Raw genomic sequence first — 20,567 nt, 5'->3', positions numbered from 1 at the left:
CCAGAGAGCTAGGATTACAGGTATAAGACACCCGGCCTGGCCCAAAATAGTTTGTGGTTTTTTTTGAGACAGAGTCTCGCTTTCTTGCCTAGGCTAGAGTGAGTGCCGTGGTGTCAGCCTAGCTCACAGCAACGTCAAACTCCTGGGCTCAAGCAATCCTCCTGCCTCAGCCTCCCAAGTAGCTGGGACTACAAGCACAAGCCACCATGCCCAGCTGATATATAAATATATATAAAGATATATATATATATAATAGTTGGCCAATTAATTTCTTTCTATTTTTATGGTAGAGACGGGGTCTCGCTCAGGCTGGTTTTGAACTCCTGACCTTGAGCAATCCGCCCGCCTTGGCCTCCCAGAGTGCTAGGATTATAGGCTTGAGCCACCTCGCCTGGCCCCAAAATAGTTTTTATCATGACTTCTTGTTCCTCCCCTACCTAGCCCAATTCTTATCCTGGCAGGAAGCCAGGGGGTGCCTCACCATAGTGAAAAACTTGTGCTTTCTAGTATGAGACACTAGTAAGAGTATTTATATGAGTCTGATAGAAATAAATCAATGTAAATAATCTGTAAGAATGGGATCATGTCTCAAATCATCCACGAGACATTTTTATAACCACCAATTTTCACTAAACCCTATCAAAGATACTCTAGTACATTTCAAAATAGAAATCAAACAATATCCTTTCCATGTATGTCATATGAAGTCTCAAACTCTTACTCATGGTTGACCTTTCTAGTTATTTAAATTGGATTCAACACTCTTCAGGGGAAAGACATTTCCCTTATCAGAAAATTGTGGTTTTCTTTTTCCAATCAAATGCAATTATTATATTTGAGTCATTTCACCTTCATAGATTTGTTTCCAGGAAACTACATGACATAAAACATACAGTCCTCTGAATCATTTTAAAATGGTTTCCTCATTTATAGTGTCAATACATATGGCCTGTAGATTTTAGAAGCTAAAAAGGTTTGCTTTCCCTTTAAGTAAAAGGGAATTGGCTGACAGGTGACAGATGGGGAAAATTCATACCTACTTACTAGATATTCAGACGGGTGGCTCCAAGACTCTGTTAGAAAGGATGGAGCAAAACATCACCCAACACTTATGAAATAAATAGAAAGTCTCTCAGAATTAAGTTGCAATGAATTTAGTAAGTAAGTGTATACAAAAGGTAAACAAAGCCAACTTCTTTATTAGATGCTCTGTCACAGAGATATAAGATGGAAATATGAAGTCCATAATGACCAACCTGGAATTATGCTACCAAAGGGCCTAGCTTACATACTGCTAATGTCAGAAAGGACCTGTTTTTGAGTGGGTGAATGGTCAACAGTATAGATGTTAAAATGAGACTTTTCTCCTTTACTCCGAAACAAGGCAGACACCAAGCTCTTCCAACATGAAGACTACCTTCAGCACCTTAGTTTTGGGTCAGTCAACAGACTATCATAAAGCATGTCCTTACTATGCATATGGCATTAGCACGCTATGGACAATTGTCTTTCAATGATTTACAAACATCTTTGCTCTTGGCTGATTCCAGTTAGAGATAAAAAGGTCTTGATGCGACTTTTGCATTTTGAAGCTTAGAAATACAATTGACCTATGAACAACATGTGTTTGAACTGCACAGTTGACTTATATGTGGATTTTTTTTAGGAAAAGTTACAAAGAGTGTTTTTGCCTCCCCTTCCACCTCCTCCAACTCTTCTGCCTCTATCACCACTTCCCTTCCCTTAGTCCCCAAGACCAACCCCTTCCCTTCATCTAGTTGAGTAAGATGAATACCTTTATGATGACCCACTTCCACTTAATGAGTAAATATATTTCTCTTCCTTATGATTTTCTTCATAACATTTAGTTTTCTCTAGCTTACTTTATTGTAAGAAGATAGCATACAATACATGTAATATAGAAAATATGTGTTAATCGACTACTTATGTCATGAGTAAGGCTTGCTATCAACAGAAAACAATCAGTAGTTCAGTTTGGGGAGAACCAAAAGTTACATGTGGATTTTTGACTGCATGGTGGGGGGGTCAGCACACCTAACACCTACATTATTCAAGGGTTAATGGTAATTAGGCCAAAAAATTACCTATGTGATGACCCTTATTAACATATTTGGCTTCTATTATGAAAATGGACATGGCAACTCCCTCACTTGATGCCAAATCATCTTCATATTTAAGAGAAAATCATCTGGTTAGTTTGTCAGTTCATTCCTTCTATATTCATACCTTCACCACTTTGTCATTGGCTACATTGAGTTAATTCTAAGTTATATATTGTGGGTTTTTTTTTCTAATGGAAAGGAAACAATTTGTAAAATGGCTCTATTTCTTATGCTACCTTTATTGTCAAAGTATTCATTAAACAAACGTAATTGAGTCTCTAATATGTGTTTTTAACTATGAAAGAAATTTTTGTTATCGAAGATTTATCCAACTTTCTTATTTGCAGTAGCTAGAGTGAAAAAGAGAGAAGTTTGCCAGTACATTCAGATAACATACAGTTTCATGATGGCTGAAATTGATTTGAGGAACCTGATTTAAGATAACTAAAAAACTGGTTTCTAAGTGAACAACTACTACCCCACCATCAAAAATAACCTATTATTCAAAAGTAATCCTTTATTTAGTCCATTAGTCATTTATGAAGCATCTACTATGTGCTACATACTATGGTCTCTGTTAAAGAAACTATTATGAACAACCCTAATTCCTTCATTTTAACAGAGAGATCCTGCTGTTCCTTAACTACTATAATAGAGGTAGCTAGATTATTCCTTGACATTGTAAATAAGACCTGAAAACGGAATTGGCTAATAAATATTCCTAGAAATAAGCAATGTGGCCTTAGAATCATTTACTGGGTTAACTGGGAAATCACATAATTAGGATACCATACAGCAACTTTACTTCTACTAAAGCCTGAACATCCTCACCATATATAAAGTGTTGTTGCCCTTAGCCAAACATAAACATGTCAGTGTTCATTCAATTTTGCTTCGTACTAAACAGAACAATAAAAACAAAGCAATTATATCAGTACAGACATCTAGACTGGCCAAACAATTGACTTACTCCAATTAATTAACTAACTGGCTGGTTTAGAGAATGACAGTAAAAGCTTGATTAACCACTATGCCTAGGGAATAGGATATTGTAGGTAACTGAATTGTTTAACCAAAAGTTGAACAGAAAACAATTTTGTTGTTTTCAATTCTTCTTAAAAATAATTTTTAAAATGCCAAGGCAAATTTCCAGCTCAAGTGAATGCAGTTCTAGTACACAGAACTCAATTGCTGTTGGGCAATAATGACCATTTAGGATTTAAGACTTCATCGTCATAACTGTGTATACCAACACTCACTATTCAGAGTAGGAGAAAGAAAATTGCAATGTCTAAATAATGTGGTTTGACCTAAAAATATTTCCTGGGAGCCATTGTTTAAATGAATTCCTGATACCAGCTTCTTTGGGTTTTAGCCTCTTTCCTTCACTCCCCCTTCTTTTTTTTTCCATGAGACAGATTCTTGTTCTGAAGTCCTAGATGAAATGCAGTGGCATCATCTTAGTTCCCTGCAACCTTCAACTACTGGGCTCAAGCAATCCTGGTGCCTTAGCCTCCACAGTGCTAGGATAGCCACTGCTACCACCTTCCTATACCAATTTAATTAATGATGATGATGATGATATATTTAAGTTAATTTAGTTAATTTAGTGTTTTAGTGAAGCAGAGTCTGCAAAATAAGAGCAATACTACCCTTTGGCAAATAACAAAAAATCTTACACAGAGCTTGTCTATGGTAAAGGGTTTTAGTTTCTCTTTTCAGAGGAGGAAAATAGAGGTCTAGGGGAAGAGAAAGTGACTTGCACAAAGTCTGACAATTAACCTCAGAGTTGAACCAAACATCTACATTTCTCATTTCAGAACTGAAGCTCTAATCTACTATACCAATGGTCAATAATCATTTCTCTGAGGATGTTTTCTTTTCTATCAAATTAATCTAGATAATCTTAACTGTCTCTTTCAACCTAAATTTCTTGATTTCTTCAAATTAAGACTATAATTATCATATAATTTTTGTTTGAATGCATATTTTTAAGCAGTTCAGAGGTATGGGCATTATAATGATGAAACATATTTTTGGATTTTACATAGTACCTAAAAATAGCCAATGCAATACAGGGTGCTGAATATTGTCAGAAGTCGTCTTTTATCTCAGAGGTGCGTGAATTGGAACTTTGAAAGATCATCAGTGTGCTCTGTCCATCCCATGGTTGATGTTCTTTGATTGAAATGCAAATCTTTTTTTTCCCCCAGAATACCTATTAGTACTAAAAAGAACTCTAGGATATGAAGGGAAGAATATATGCCTCCTTAATATAACATTTTAGTAATTTCAGTTAAAGCTCTTTAATTAAGAAAAATACATACGTGGGAAATTTATTGATTTTACTGTGGTGCTCACTAGAAGAAACCACTCTTTTTTCTTTCAAAACTGAAATAACCAATGGGTTTGCTAATTTATCCTCTGAGTATGTTTTCTTAAGTCCATAAAGAACAGATATTCAAATTAGCAGAAAATGTTGCTTTTCAAAGTTAAAAGTTTTTCCTTTCACCTTTGAAAAAAGAAAAGTAGGCCTAATTGAATGCAGTAGTATATTAAGTCATTTGGGTAGCTCCTTTCCTGGCCAACTAGCAGAGAGTACTCTCTTAATATAGTATATTCAAATAGGCAAACCAACTGGGCTTTTTCAGTAAAAAAGAGAGTAATTTAGTGAGACTGAGCACTTTTCCCACTGTTTCAAATTTATAAGTGTTGGAAATTCTAAAGAAAAGGATTTTGCATTTGACCATGTACCAAATGTACAGATAACTTCAGTTTCTTTACTAAATACTCATCTTTTGCTTTAAGTTAATTATTAAATCATAAAATAGCGAATGGAATCAAATTTTTGTTTAGTTACTATACACGGGTAAGTATTTTTGTGACCCTAATTATTTTATTTTTGCCATTGTGAAAATCTTCACTGTGCTATGTAGAAAACAGTAACAAAATTATTACTTTATAAGGATGAAACAAAGGACCAAGAGATGCCATGAACGCTACGTATGTCAACTGTGTTATACCAGATATTAAGTATTACTATGGTCTGAATGCTTGTGTTCTGCCCAAAATTGAAATATTGAAGCCTAAACATCGAAGATGGTATTAGAAAATGGGAACTTTAAGAGGTGATAAGATCATGAACCAGCATGAATGTTGTTAAGTCCCTTAAAAGAGAAGCCCAAGGGTTCTTCCTTGCACTTTACTCCCTGTGAGGAGGACACAGCAAGAAGATGGTTGTCTATAAACCAGGAAGCAGCCCTGACCAGACATAGAATATGCCAGTGCCTTGGTCTTGGACATGACAGTATCCAGAACTGTTGTAAATAAGCTTCTCTTGTGTACCACATAATCTATGATATTTTGTTATAGCAGCCTGAATACACTACTAAGACAACAGTATAGAAATATATGTCAGACATGATTTCACCAGTAGAATATTCACATTTATATAACAAGTAGAGTTATAAGCTCATGATAAACCCATGATAATGGGTTAGTGATAATTTTGGAGATAATATTCAAGGGATATTCATATTTTTCACCTAAATGTCTATCATAGTGAAATTTAAGGGACCAAATGATAAATTGAGACAGTATCTTCTTTAAAAGGTTGCACGTGTCTCTCTTTGGCATTCTCTACCAGGGGTCCTAAAACTTTTTAAACAGTTCACTGTCCCTCAGACCGTTGGAGACTGCGGAGCACGTACCGCACATGCGCACTGTGGGCCCGGGACTAGTCTGCTGCTAAGCAGGACAGGCAGCGGCGGCAAAAATACCCAGCGGGCAGAATAAATGTCTTCAGCGGGACATAATTTGAGGATACCTGCTCTACACAGCAGGCCAGACATTTCAGGCTAAAAAGAAATTCCAGGTTAGGATCAGAAGTATCTAGATCAGTATTCTCCAAGAGTATTCTGTGTGATGACAAAAATTTTCCATATCTGCGCTGTTCAATATGGTAGCCACTAGAGAGATGTGTTTAATGACCAGATGATATGTGGCTATGTTACTGAAACAGTGAGATTTTAATATTTTAATTAATTCTAATTTAAATTTAAATGTACATAAGTCAACTATGGTGGAATATGCCTGTAGTCACAGTTACATGTGAGGCTGAGGTGGGAGGAACACATGAGCCCAGAAATTTTGAAACCAGCCTGAGCAACACAGCAAGACCCTGTCTCAAAAGGTATAAATAAATAAAATACACTAACATAAATAACCATATGTGGCTACTACCTCCCATATCAGAGGGAACAGGAGTAGATTTTTCTATACAATGTTAATAAGAAAACAAAAATAAATTCTTGGCGCAAGCCACCAACTGTGTGGAGTGTGCAGGTTCCTCCTATGTGTGGATTATCTCCACATATCCCGGCTTTCTCCCACATCTGAAAGATGTTCTCGTTAGTTAAATTGGCACGTTGCACAGGTTGCAGACTGCATCAGTGTGGGTGTGTATTATCCATGATGTAGGACAGTGACTCTTCCAGGGTTGGCTCCTACATTACGCGCTGAACAGCCAGGATAGGCTATGGCCACCTGTGACCCTATATTGGATTCACTGGGTAAATACTCACCTTATTTTTATTAATATTTCTTAAATATTTATATAGCTCACATTTACTTCATTGTTCAATATTACAAGTGTTTTGGTCTTTATTTAGAAGTTCAGTGATGCTTTGGTGACCAGAAGTAATCTGTAGGAACTTAACTTTTGTTTCTATCAATTAGCTATGGTAAAATTGGGTTTCTTATACATCATTCCACTTAAAGTCCCAGTTTCCAAGAACCTATCCATGAAAATGTTAAGTGAGGACTTATTGTAATGTCATCTATCTAGGCAGCAGACAGGACAAGAGAGAAAGGAAAGGGGGATGTGGATTCAGTTTTCTTAGGTATGAATTCTACAATTCATCACCTATTAGCTGTGCGCATTTAATCAAGTTATGTAATCTCTGTATGCTTAAGTATCTCATCTATATGCCTACCTTAGTGAGTTGTTCTGAAAATTTAATAATATAAGTGAAATACATAGCACAGTACTGGACATAGAGTAAGTACTACAAACACAGTGGCTATTATTATTATGATTTCTTGATTAAATCCAAAACTTCAATTAATTTGAGATAGTCCAGACCGTTTTAATGTCAGTAGAGGTGTTTCAATGTATGGCAACTGAGAAAAAGCAGAATGGTAAAGAATAAAAGTTTCAGGTATTTCAGAAAAGAATTTAACTTTTTTTTTGCTCCCTGTGATATATTATGCCAGGGTGGAAAATTGGAAAGTTACTTCTTATCAAGGCAGTACAGGAAGTTTTGATAAGAAACAGCTGAAATCCAAGGGATTTAAGACCTATGAGAGGAGCCGGAGTTTTAATATGCTGTGGTGAGAGGGCCTCTGAAAATATTACAAACCCGACAAAAAAAAGGTATTTTAAATAATTCTTTTGGGAGTTCTACCAGAAGCTTAGTTGCTTTATTTTTCTAGAGGCAGCTTCCAGGCTGATGACATGGACTTTTGCTGACCAAGAATTCCATTCCACAGAACAGCATTAAACAAATCTAGATTTCTCCCAATATTCCTTTTGTTCTGTAATAACAGAATTCCAAATTTTTGGATGAACATATAGCCACTGTGCATAAAGACTATATTTCCCAGTTTTCCTTATAGCTACTTGTGGCCAATACACTAAGTCGCTGCCAATGGCATGGATATAAGTGGAAGTAGAGAATGCAACTTCTGAGAATGTCTATAAAGGAAGGAGTTTGTCCTCTTCCCTCTCCTCTTTTTGCTGACTAGAATGCAGACAGGACGACTGCAGGAAGCCCTCTTTGACCAAGAAGTATTCCTCAGAAAGTAGGTTAGGGATGGAAGAGCTGCAAGATCAAAGAACTAGCCCATACAGGTCTGTCAAGAACCTCTGCATTTGAGTGCATGAGACAAGCAACCTATCTTATTTAAGCCACTCTTATTTAAGGTATTATGTGACTCACAGCCAAGCCTAATTTTCAGTAATCAGAGGAGTTCTAGTTGAGACTGTGTAAACATCCATTTTAAGAATGAAAGGTTCAAGGTAGACCTGTATTAGGCTTAACATTTTTAAAGTGAGTAACACCCTGACAGAGAATAGTCAAATAAAAATTTACTGTACTTGGAAACTCATCCTATACAGGGATTCAGGGGATCAGCTAAAAATCAAATAGACTGCTAACCTACACATAAAGAGAGAATATGAATGAAATGTAGAACTATGAATGTCATGGAAAATGTAGCATGATCTTACACCATCTATCTATTGAATAGCAAGAGAAATATTAAACGGAAAGCTATCATAAGTCCTGTTTGTAAAAAAAAAAAAAAAAAAAACCCACATCCTTTTTACCCTTAGATGAGATATTGAAATTCACAATGCTTTACATATGAGTGGAAACACACAGAAATCCTATCACTTCATGCTAGTTAACCCTTGGTGAAGACTATCTGCTATAAAAAAAAAATCTATTATTGGCAAACGATGCAAATACCATGTGGTAGGATGGAAAGGAAACCAAACAAAGTTCTCCTAGTAATTTTATCCTATAATAATGAAAAAGATTTCTTACAGCTATACTTTGAAGGATCAATCTGTATTGCATTTTAAGGCAAAAAGGCCATTAATCAGAACAACTATGAGGACAACTCATAGTGGTTTTAGCATTTAACAAATATTTGGTTTACTATTATTTTAAAAATTAAGAACTTATAGAGTTTTGGGGCCAAGTAATCCCACAGGCCCATAAAAGGAAATCAATAGTTTGCCCAAAATTAATACAGGATTCATTATTCAGAGTGCAGGGAGTACTTAATTTTCAAGAACCATGTGTGAGTATTGACATTTCCACTATATAGAAGCAACATTATTTACTGTAGTAAAAGCATATTAATGTTGATTTATTTAAACACCAGTAAAGTGGCAGTTCAGTTTAATCAAATAGAAACCTAATTGGGTTATGTTTGATTTAAAAGTTTCAAAACACTACTATAAGATTTGTTAAAGGCTGAATTTAGAAAAGTTATAATCATTAAAAATTTACATTATGTGCTCAGGCTATACTGAGTTTAGTGGCAAATTTCCAAGCACCAGACCTTTTAAAAGACTAATTGTCTGTGACTATGTAATTCCCTCAGTGCTGAGCAGGCCTTGCCATTGACTTGCAAATACCAAGTTAGAAAACTGCCCAGAGCATTCACAAGGTAAAAAAAATGCCTAAAATGTAGAAGAAGGGATAAAAAAGAGTATTGCTATATGTTGGCATTTTTCTTTTTTAAATTTCCAACCTGTACATTCTAAAATTGTCATAGAGCTAGCTAAGATTACAATATTTTGAAAGGTATGTCAGCATTTTTAAAAATCCACTCTTTTCCAGGTGTGCCATATATTCCAAACATTAGATGCCATACATCTCTATGAAACTTGAAAAACCTGCAGTTAGTGAGAGAGAAAGGCTATCCTCCTAACAACTGACTCTTTTAGGATTCTCTTGGACAATTATGCATCCAACAGGCAAGGCCACTGTACAGTTGAACTGAGAGGATAGGTAGAAATAAGTTGGCTGGATAAAAAAAGATTGTGGAATGAGAAGAAAGAAGAGAAATGTTTGTTTTCTTTAAGGATGACACAAATCCCCTGTGATTTAGACATTAATTTCTAATTTTCAGATTAGGAGATAGAGGCATTAAGTCTGTAAATCTGTGGTGCCTAGGAGAGTAGGCATTGGACCCAAGTGCTCCGAGGGTCTGCATTTTTAGTTTTAATTCATTTTAATTAATTTAAATTGCTGCATGTTGCTAGTGGTTGCTGTATTGGACAGTGCAGATGTAGGTGGCTTACTCAAATTTTGTTCTCTTTTCAGGATGACTTTATGGGTGGTTATGTGAAGATGGGTTCCTCTAAAACTGCATTGTCCAATATGGCAGCCACTGGGCACATTAGGTTTCTCACTATCACCATGAAAAAATGCAATATCTCAGCAAAGGTTTCTATATTGATTAGTTAAATGATTTGGTAACTAAATTATTAAACTTCATTTACTGTGCTTTATTTTACATTTTTAAATGTATCTACTATATTTGAAAATTATTATACATATGTAACTCATATTATATATCTGTTGTACAGTGCTACCCTAAACAAATCAGGCCTCTCATTCAGTTTATTAACCATGAAAATATATCAAAACACAGAAAAAGTACTGATGTAGTATGACAAAATTTCATACTTCTGTAACTGATGGTCAAATGGACTCTTCTATTGCATGTGCTTCCTGAAACATGTCATGAAAAGCTAATGAATATCTTTGGGGAACTAACTTTTTACTCACTCTTCTTCTTCTACCTACAGGGCCAAAATAAATACACTGCATGGAGTGGAATCTACATTTCTTCTCTCTCCACTGAGCTTGTTTCTGCACTAGCACTGGTCTGAGTGGTGGTCTGGGAAGTTGTTTGTAAAAAAAATTCTTCAAGCTGTTGATTACCCACTCTTTTACTGGGTTTGTTGTAAACCTGCCATTTCTTTCCCTTTGTCTTCTTTTCCCTCAGTTTATTGGCTCCCAGAAGGAGAGTTTTTTTCTCATATTAACCATGTTTGTCACATGATTTGACATCACAGATTTCCTAAGATGTCATCCAGATGTCCCTGGTAATAGCAACTGACAGTTGTTTTTTAGGTATTATGCCCATTTTCCATTACATTGTCTCTTTCCAAAGGTTTGAGGATTGAATCAGAGGAGACTACCTAGCCTGCTCACATAATTCTAAGTGCTCACTCTCAGAAGAATTAAGCAAAAGCTGGCACTTTCAAATAAGCAAAGGCTCTTGTTAGAATAGAAGACAAATGGATGGGTAGGTATTCACACTTACTTCCTTCTAAAATCTTCTCCCTACAGCATAGGAATTCTTTATCATTAACATCTGGACTAAAAACCTCAACACTCAAGCCAACATCAAGAATTATTAATCAGAAATAAATAGCTCAGGGAAGAATACTCTTCTTTCCGAAACAAATCAATAAATAGATTAATTAAAATAATTTTCTGTTTTTATTGGAAATGACGGCATACCAATTTTACAAAAAGGAAAATGACATACCAAACAGACATAGCATAAAATTATTAGAAAAATGAAAGAAAAAGGAAGCCAGAGGGATACACAAGTTACCAAAGCTGCGATCCTTTTTAGGAATAACAATAAATGGTGTTCACTAAATATGTATCACTTCTAACTCAAATTCAAATATTCAAATTATATCTACATTCAGAAAAAGAACTGTATAAGGGATATATACAACTCCCTGAATGTGGCGAGAAGTGGAAAAGCACCAAAAACATCTCTCCCTTCCCCTTTCCTCTTGTGCAAATATTATTCACTATCCCTTCCTATACATGAGTGGATCAATAAAATGTGATATGTGTATAACATGAATTATTTTTCACCCATAAAAAGAAAATTGTCAACTAACACCTTTTGTAACAAACTGAATGGAACTAGATACCATCCTTTAAGTGAAGTATCACAAAATGGAAGAACAAAAAGAATATGTGCTGATGACCACATGGAAATTAATACATCAACACACATTTAGTCGTAAAATTCTATGGAAATCAAACAGGTGGGAGGGGAGAGGAGGAGATGAGTAAATGAATACCTAACAGGTACAATGAACACCTATGTAAGTGATGTACACATAGAAATTTGATTCCAACTGTACAAAAGCAATTCATGTAACCAAACATTTGTACCCCCATAATATTCCAAGACAAAAAAAAAGATTATGTGAAAGGTTCTATCTCCTAAATGCCAGGAAGACACCAGAACAAAGGAGATGAACAAATGCCCAAGACAAATTACTACTCTTGGCCCGTTCACTATGTCTGCTTGCAAAAAAATAAATGTTTTAATGCTTAGGAGAGTAAATGAAGCAATCTGAAGAATGAACAATGAAAGACGGATAGTGTCTAACTGAGTTCAATTAGGAAGAATAGAAGAATTAACACTGTGCTCAAATATACCAGTAAACAAGGCTCACACATCATGTTGATGGTCAACAACCTTTTATATTTAAAATAGTAACTCAGGTTCTTAATGAGTCAAGTATAAATTATTTTTGGATAGCATTGCAATGGATATAATCTAAGGACTAGAGAAAGATAGCAATGAGAAACAGAAGAATTGGATTCCCCAAGAAGCAAGAGGAAGGTTTAGTCTAGAATTTCAGAGTTACTGCTAGTGATGCATATAAGAACTGGTAACTGGAGTTTGTAAGTAAATACTGAGGTTCAACGAAATAGATAGAAATAAAAATTTGAATCCAGGTAGAAATTCGGATCAGGTAGCAAGTACAGTAAATACTCTGAGATAGGGTTAGGGTCAGTAAGGAAACATAAGAAGCTCTCTCCTTGGTCAGGCTAATTCTACTCATATTACCTGTCAATTATTGGTTACTTTAAACCATACTTGTTCTCTATCTATTTTTCAGAATTCCAAACATGTGAAGGTCATGCAATATTCAATGTAAATACAGCCATATATATATTGCAGGATATAAACACACAAAACAGAATTTTTTTATCTTTTTTAGACAGAGTCTCACTCTGTTGCCTGGGCTAGAGTGCCATGGCATCAGCCTCGCTCACAGCAACCTAAAATTCTTGGGCTCAAGTCATCCTCATGCCTCAGCCTTCGAGTAGCTGGGACTACAGGAATGCGCCACGATGCCTGGCTAATTTTTTGTGTATATTTTTAGCTGTCCAATTAATTTCTTTCTATTTTTAGTAGAGACGGGGTCTTGCTCTTGCTCAAGATAGTATTCAATTCATGACTTTGAGGGGCCTCCGAGACTGCTAGGATTACAGGCCTAAGCCACGGGGCCCAGCCCCAAACCGAATTTTAACTACAATTTAAACTACCCAAATGAGCAACCTGGGTACTTCATATACTAAGGAGTCTACAAGGGCCTGCATATATCCTCTTTCTAGTGGCTAATAAAGGATAATAAGGTTGAAGCTGTCTGGAGAAGAAAGTATTAATGATTTTCAGAGTCATCAAATTTTCAAAGTAGGAAAGACCAGGTTAGTCGAACTTAATTTTTTAAGTATTATTTTTTAATCTAAGTAATAAATGTACATACTTTAAAAAGTCAAGTAATAGTACTAGGCTTATAATGAAAGAACCTGCTCCATCCTTTACAACTGATGAAACCTGTTCCCCTAAACCAAATGACATCCAGCTTTGATCTTTGTCTTCTGGTTCTCGCGTTCACATGTCTAAATTATATACTTATACTGTTATTATTCTAAAATCCAGTTTTGGGTAGTATCAGCTGACTTGCTATTTTTAAGAAAAAATAAAAAGACAATTCCACCATCCTAAAAGGCCCTCTCCACTAAATGAATACACCGTATTTGCTTAAATCAGTTCAGTGTTTACATTGTTATGACTATGTCATATTATTTATAGCTAAGCTTCCTACATTATTATGATTGTCATTCCTTGTATGACTTTTTTTTTCTTATTTTCTGAACCTCATTTGTTCAATTGCTTAATTTTCTATGTGCTAATAATTAATATATCCCCAAATTCTCTAAAGAATTAAAAACAATCTCTGAATATACATTCAGAGATATAAGAATGCTTTCAGGCTCCTTTTACTCTAGGAGGTATTACTCTTATAGATTGGAGCCAGACATTGGAGAACTCTACCAGGGTAGAAAGTTGGTTGCCAATTTCTGGGAGCTGAGTATGGAAAGGGAACTGGAGTTCTCACTGTTCAATATGTAAACTTTCTCTTCCTTCCCCTGTTTTCAGTATAAGGAATTTATCCTTTGTTGGTAGCTGGGCCTGGTGTACTAAGCCTAGAGCCTCTCCAAATATTACATCTTTAATTTCCAACCAGAATGGGAGTAGAGGGGAAACAGTTGTCTGGAGGTACAGGGTGGAAAAGGGATCTGGGCTGGAGGGGGGGGTCTGACATCCTGCTTTGAAGACATTTTATGAGGCCACCTATTTTCAGTGTCACCCTACTGCCCTGCCTGAAAAGGTATTTGATATTTCTAACTTTTGAAACTTTCTAGGCTTCTGTAGTGGGAATGGCCTTTCTCCTGCTTCCCACCCCTCCTCACTTTTTCAATGTCTGCTAAGTCAGTTTAACACTTGTCCACCTGCTTTCTACCTTCCAAATTTTCCTTGCCTCCCCTTGTCTGCTGTTATCTCCTAGTCAATGTATTTTTGATGAGTTTTGCTTCTTTATGCCATTAACAGCATTTTAGTGGGGTTTAAAGAGGAAATAGGGCCAAGCACAGTGGTTCATGCCTGTAATCTCAGGTACTTGGGAGGTTGAGGTGGGAAGATCACTTGAGGTGAGGAGTTCCAGACCAGCCAGGGCAACATACCCAGCCCTCATGTCTAAAAAGAAATGAAAAAAATCAGCCTGGCATGGTGTTGGAAACCTATATTCCCAGGTTCTTGGGCGGCTGAGGTGAGAGGGATACCTTGAGCCCCAGAGTTCCAGGCTGCCGTGAGCTATGATCACGCCATAGCACTCCAGCCTGGGAGTGAGACCCCATCTTTAAAAACTAACTAAATAAGCCGGGCGCGGTGGCTCACGCCTGTAATCCTAGCACTCTGGGAGGCTGAGGCGGGCGGATTGCTCAAGGTCAGGAGTTCAAAACCAGCCTGAGCAAGAGCGAGACCCCGTCTCTACTATAAATAGAAATTAATTGGCCAACTAATAAATATATAAAATTAGCCGGGCATGGTGGCGCATGCCTGTAGTCCCAGCTACTCGGGAGGCTAAGGCAGCAGGATTGCTTGAGCCCAGGAGTTTGAGGTTGCTGTGAGCTAGGCTGATACCACGGCACTCACTCTAGCCTGGGCAACAAGCCAGACTCTGTCTCAAAAAAAAAAAAAAAAAAAAAAAACCTAACTAAATAAAAAGTAAACATGGAATAAAGATTCATACCTGCATTCAATTCACAAAGGCCAATGTCATTCAGTTATAAATACAATGCGATTAGGACTCAGGAGGTCCAATCTAGCGTTTGCAAGTGACAGAAATAGGATCAGAGAGAACTGAGAATTTTTAAGTCTAGGTCCTGTATTCTTTCCACTCATCCCACTAGTCCCCAACAGATGCAAAGACTGTTATTTTCTGAATTGTTCTGACATTCTGGTAAGCGTTTAGAGCTTTATATTAATACAAGTGTTCTTAGTACAAGTTTTAATGCATTTAGCGGCCTGAACATTACAACTTGGCTTAGAGCTTAAGAGTATTTTTCTCTTGCCAATTTTCAAACAGTCCTCAGACTTAGCTATGTTCAGGATTACATAATTAAAATACTGCAGTTGATACTTATAAAATTATACTCAATAATGCCAGAATCTTAGTTTGTTACTCTTTAGACTTTGCAACATTGAAGAGGTTATAACTCTTTCGAAGTGGTTAGTAAATTGGTGATATTTTCAGGACAAGAACAATCTAAATATAGATGAGACCAAGATGCATTGGGAAGTTTGTGAAATTTATGACAATTGCTTCCCTTCCACTTGGATTTGCAAAAAGTAGTGGTAAACTCAGGTGTCACCTAGAGAACCAAGGAGAAAAATGCCTACCTGCCTTCTCAGAATATACTGAATATGGCTTTGCTTCCACATTGTAAGAATCCTGGGAGAAACTGTTTAGGGTATTATGTAAAAGCAATAACCCAGTAAGGAAGAGAATAAAGGAAGAGAAAGGGGGAGTGAATTATTTCAGTGCAGTCACAAGAAGATAGTGAAAGACCAGGAATAGAAGGAGGAGTTGGGACTTGGGGATTGGAAGCTGGCTGCCTCCCATGCCTAAACAAAAAGCACAGTGCTTCCTAACCAGTGTGTTAAAGAACATTCTTGTGCCAAGATTGGCTTCCAGATGAGCTAACATATTCATCGCCTCAGTCCCTGCAGTGGTTGAGCAGGGTCTGAGGCAGCCGGAGCTCCTGGCAAGTCTCCGCTGATATCCAGTGTGCCACACAAATGCTCTCCTTTTTTATGTGCACTGAATGGTGAAAAAAAAGTCGGCAATAATTGTCTTTAAAAGATCAAGGAATGTCTACAGGCAGAAGTTGACCCAGAACCTATTTATAGGCATGTAGGGAAGTACAGAAACTGTCATCCCAATTAAGGCAACATGAGATAGAGAATTAGTGTTTTGTACCTCTGTGCAGACGTAGAGTTGAGGGTGTCATTGATCTTGTGTAATAAGTTATTTGTTTCATCTCACAGAGATGTTTTCCCTTTATTAGAAAAGGATCCCTTTAAGGAACATTCCATGGCTTACGCTATATGTTTATTTTAATATTTTCATTGCATCCTCTGGGTTCTTTAAGTTTAACTTCGTTATTCTTATTTACAACCCCTTGTACCTTGCACTAAGCTAAATCAATATTTTCTCTTGGTAATGTTTGCACAGTAAGAGATATTGGCAGATCTTTTTAGACTTCCCTTTAAGCTAAGTTATATGTATTTTGTTCCTTTAATCTTCTTTTATAAATTACCACCTCAGAGCCCTTAAACAAGAGAAAGTCTCCTACCACTGAAATATGCCATTTATCTTTCATGTGACAACATAGCTTACAGTCATTGACACTACTTTATTGACATTAATTTTCTGTCCCCTCAAATCTGCTTATTTCGTTAAGTGACAATTGAATTCAGAAGGATAGATTTCAAAGGGCATATTCTTGTAGAGATATAAAATACAGAGAGAAGGCAGAGGTGCAAATAAGGACCTAGAAGTTAATGCAACATGTATTATTAATAACTAATCCCTCAGAACCATGAGACAAAACCTTGGGGGCACAGTCACTAATCATAATACCTAGAAAGAGCTTCTACAACCACTGTGTTTTTCCACCAAAGTAGTGTGATGAGATTATGGATGCCACCCACTACTGTACATCCTTCCTCTGCCTGACTGCCCTAATGTTCAAAATCTAAGAGAAAGGTAGAGACAAAGGAACAAAGGAGAGTGAGAATGATTGGACAGTAAACAAGGCAAGTATAATGCCCAGTAATTCATGAGAAATAGTGGTTCAGGAAGACATGGTTAACAAGATAAGATGCTACAAGAGGTTGAGTATGATTAGGACAAGGAAATTACCATGGGATTTTGGAACATAGTGTTTTTTTGTGACTTTAACAAGAGCTGTTTATGTTCACTGGGGTGGACACAGGATGGAATAGAGTGAATTGCAAGGCAGAAGTGTGGGAATGCACATGTGGGTAGATACTGAGGAGCAAGGTTTGCACAACTGGTAGAGGATCAAGTATATGTAGAAAGGTACAAAGCCTTTAACTATTTTCTCTGCCTCACGGTCCTGCCTCCTCACATCTAACTCAAATATCATTCCACTATACACTTGACAACCATTACAACAACATAATACCTTCAGATAATTGGGCGTAAGGGGAACGAGTAATCAACAGATCCTCACCTACGTATTTTTAAAAGTCAATTAGAGGCAAGGCAGGATGGCTCATGCCTATAATCCTAGCACTCTGGGAGGGTGAGGAGGGAGGATCACTTGAGGTCAGGAGTTCAAGACCAGCCTAAGAAATTGCCAGACCCTGTCTATAATAAAAATAGAAATATTACCCAGGTGGCGTAGTACATGTCTGTAGTCCAAGCTACTCAGGAGGCTAAAGCGTGAGAATTGGATGAGCCCAGGTGTTTGAGGTTGCAGTGAGCTACAATGGCTCCACTGCACTCTAGCTAGGGTGACAGAGCAAGAATCTGTCTCAAGAAAAAAAAAAAAAGGGAATTAGAGGTGTGGCAATATTGTGATTGAGTGAGAAAAATTATTTCAAGGAGTTCTGCCAGGAAATGAAGTAGAGATATGGGCCAGTAGCTAAGGGGGAAGGGAAGCTGAGAAGTTTCAGTTGTTTGTATAAGACAAGACAGAGTGGAACATATTTGAATGCCATTGGGAGCATTCCAGTAAAAAGAGAGAAATAGAGAGGATGAGACACAGCTCAAAAGGCAAGGCTGGTATTTGTTAAGGGATTGATCTCTTCAGCTATATTAACAGGTGGGAAAGCAAATCATGATTATAGATTCAGGGATAAATATCCTTTAGAGGGATGTTGTGAAGATTTCAGTGAGATGATAATTTGAAGCTTCTGGCCTACTGACAGGCACATAGAACCTGCTTAATGAACATTGCTTCCCCAGGATGCTGCTCATACTGCCCTCTCTCATTCTCTTGCAACCAGTCCACACTTCCCAGTCTGGCATTGCTAGCCCCCTGTAACTACCCAACATTTCTTTTCTATACCAAGAATCTTTTACTCCCTTGAGGCCCATTTTTCTCCTATCAGCCCACACACATTGCTCAGTTCTCCATAGCAAATCACTATCACAGGACACCTCAATTACCCTGTAAGCCTTTCTCAGGTAACATTACCCTTTCCCCTGTCATTTCTCCTTTCACTTCCAATCAAAGAACACTTTTGAAATAAAGGCAATGAGCACCATTCAAGCAGGTTACCACTCAGACCTCTTAGGTAAGACTCTCCTTTTACATTTGTTGCTGCTGTTGCTAATTTTCTGCACTCCTTTTGTATTCTAGGAGATTGTCAAACAATGCATATCATCGAAGTTGTGCATGTTAATATCGACAGAAGTATGACTCCCTCTTATAGATTTCTGATTCCTGAAAGCATATACAAATTTAACTTGTGAATCAAGATAAAGTCTCTATTATCTGTGACTAGTCTCTATGGTCAAGATAAACTGTAGTAATTCTCAATAAAAGATATTATCACATAAACATACAGGGACTTTGGTTTTAATCACTTTGTACAATATATTACTAAAATGCTCAACTACAATAACTTCAAAAGCATTGTCATGACCAATTTTTGTGAATAAGTGTTGAGAGTCTAAATTCACGCAATAATATATTTTTCATATTAAAGAAATACTTTTCTTTTTTTTAAACAGAATCTCACTTTGTTGCCCAGCATAGAGTGAGTGCCGTGGCATCAGCTTAGCTCACAGCAACCTCAATCTCTTGGGCTCAAGGGCTCCTATTGCCTCAGCCTCCCGAGTAGCAAGGTCTACAGGCATGCGCCACCATGCCCGGGTAATTTTTTGTTGGCCAATTAATTTCTTTCTATTTTTACTAGAGATGGGGAATCGCTCTTACTCAGGATGGTCTCAAACTCCTGAGCTCAAATGATCCTCCAGCCTCAGCCTCCCAGAGTGCTAGGATTACAGGCATGAGACACCACAACCAGACTAATACTGGGAGAACGTCTATGATATCAGGGCAGGTGCTAGACCTCCAGTTAAGTCTTCCGAGAAAACTTTAAATAGAAACAAAATCTCTTACTGAATTTTCCAAAGAAAACTATTTCCGGAATTTTTCTTTTAAAAAAAAGTCAAATAAGATATTTCACTGATACCTTTGGTCAAATATGATGTTTATTTGGCTTATGAGTACAGGTAAGTAATATCTTGTGTGAATGTTATAGGTGACAGTTGTTGGCTTTGGAAGCTAAAAAATACCTGAGATTGATCCACAAAGAAAAAAAAAGGATATTCTCAAAAAACATATATTATTATTTCTACCTTGCTAATAACTAGCTGTGTGATCTTGTCTGAATAACTTTCTGTGCTCTCATTTCTAAAATCTTAGTGAGGGGACTTTGCCTGGATGCATGTTTCTCTATGGTCCAGGGTGTTTTACAGGCCCGTGTTGTAGGGTATTGAGAGAGGGGTACTGAGCCCTGCAGAGGTTTAGAATTAAAAAGGTGTCAATACAGGCAAAGTGGCTTTCTCATAGACATTGGTCAAATTCCTATTGGTGACTTGCTTTTAAAAGAATCTATAGAAGCTTTGGTTGGTAGTGGAGCCATGTAGACTATATGAGATACTGGAATCAAAGAAGAGGGACTCATTTACAAAGAGGACACTATATTATTACATTGAAGCATCATGCCAATGCATTTTAATATTTCTTAAATGGACACTGTAGATACTTAACATTATGGGTTATTTTTTTTTTTTTTTCTCTGAGACAGTTGCTCTGTTACCAGGGCTAGAGTGCCATCGCATCAGCCTAGCTCAAAGCAACCTCAAACTCCTGGGCTCAAGGAATCCTTGTGCTTCAGCCTAGTTACTAGCTGGGACTATAGGCATGCATCAACATGGCCAGCTAATTTTTTCTATATTTTTAGTTGTCCAGCTAATTTCTCTCTCTCTCTCTTTTTTTTTTTTTTTTTTAGTAGAGATGGGGTCTCACTCTTGCTGAGGTTGGTCTTAAACTCCAGAGCTAAAGTGATCCTTCCCGCCTTGTCCTCCTAGAGGGCTAGGATTACAGGTGTCAGCCACCACTCCCGGCACTTAACATTGTATTAAAGAGA

General features: G+C 37.0%; 1 protein-coding gene across 1 annotated transcript in view; it reads right to left on the bottom strand.

The window, feature by feature from the left end:
- Window positions 1–20,567, bottom strand: part of IL1RAPL2 (interleukin 1 receptor accessory protein like 2) — a 1,045,794-nt gene that overhangs the window by 658,050 nt on the left and 367,177 nt on the right. The window lies entirely within an intron of this gene.

This window comes from Microcebus murinus, chromosome X, assembly GCF_040939455.1.
Source record: "Microcebus murinus isolate Inina chromosome X, M.murinus_Inina_mat1.0, whole genome shotgun sequence".
In the NCBI taxonomy this organism is placed as follows: Eukaryota; Metazoa; Chordata; class Mammalia; order Primates; family Cheirogaleidae; genus Microcebus; species Microcebus murinus.
The sequence above is the reverse complement of the archived record's forward strand: the minus strand, read 5'-3'. Positions and strand labels throughout refer to the sequence as shown.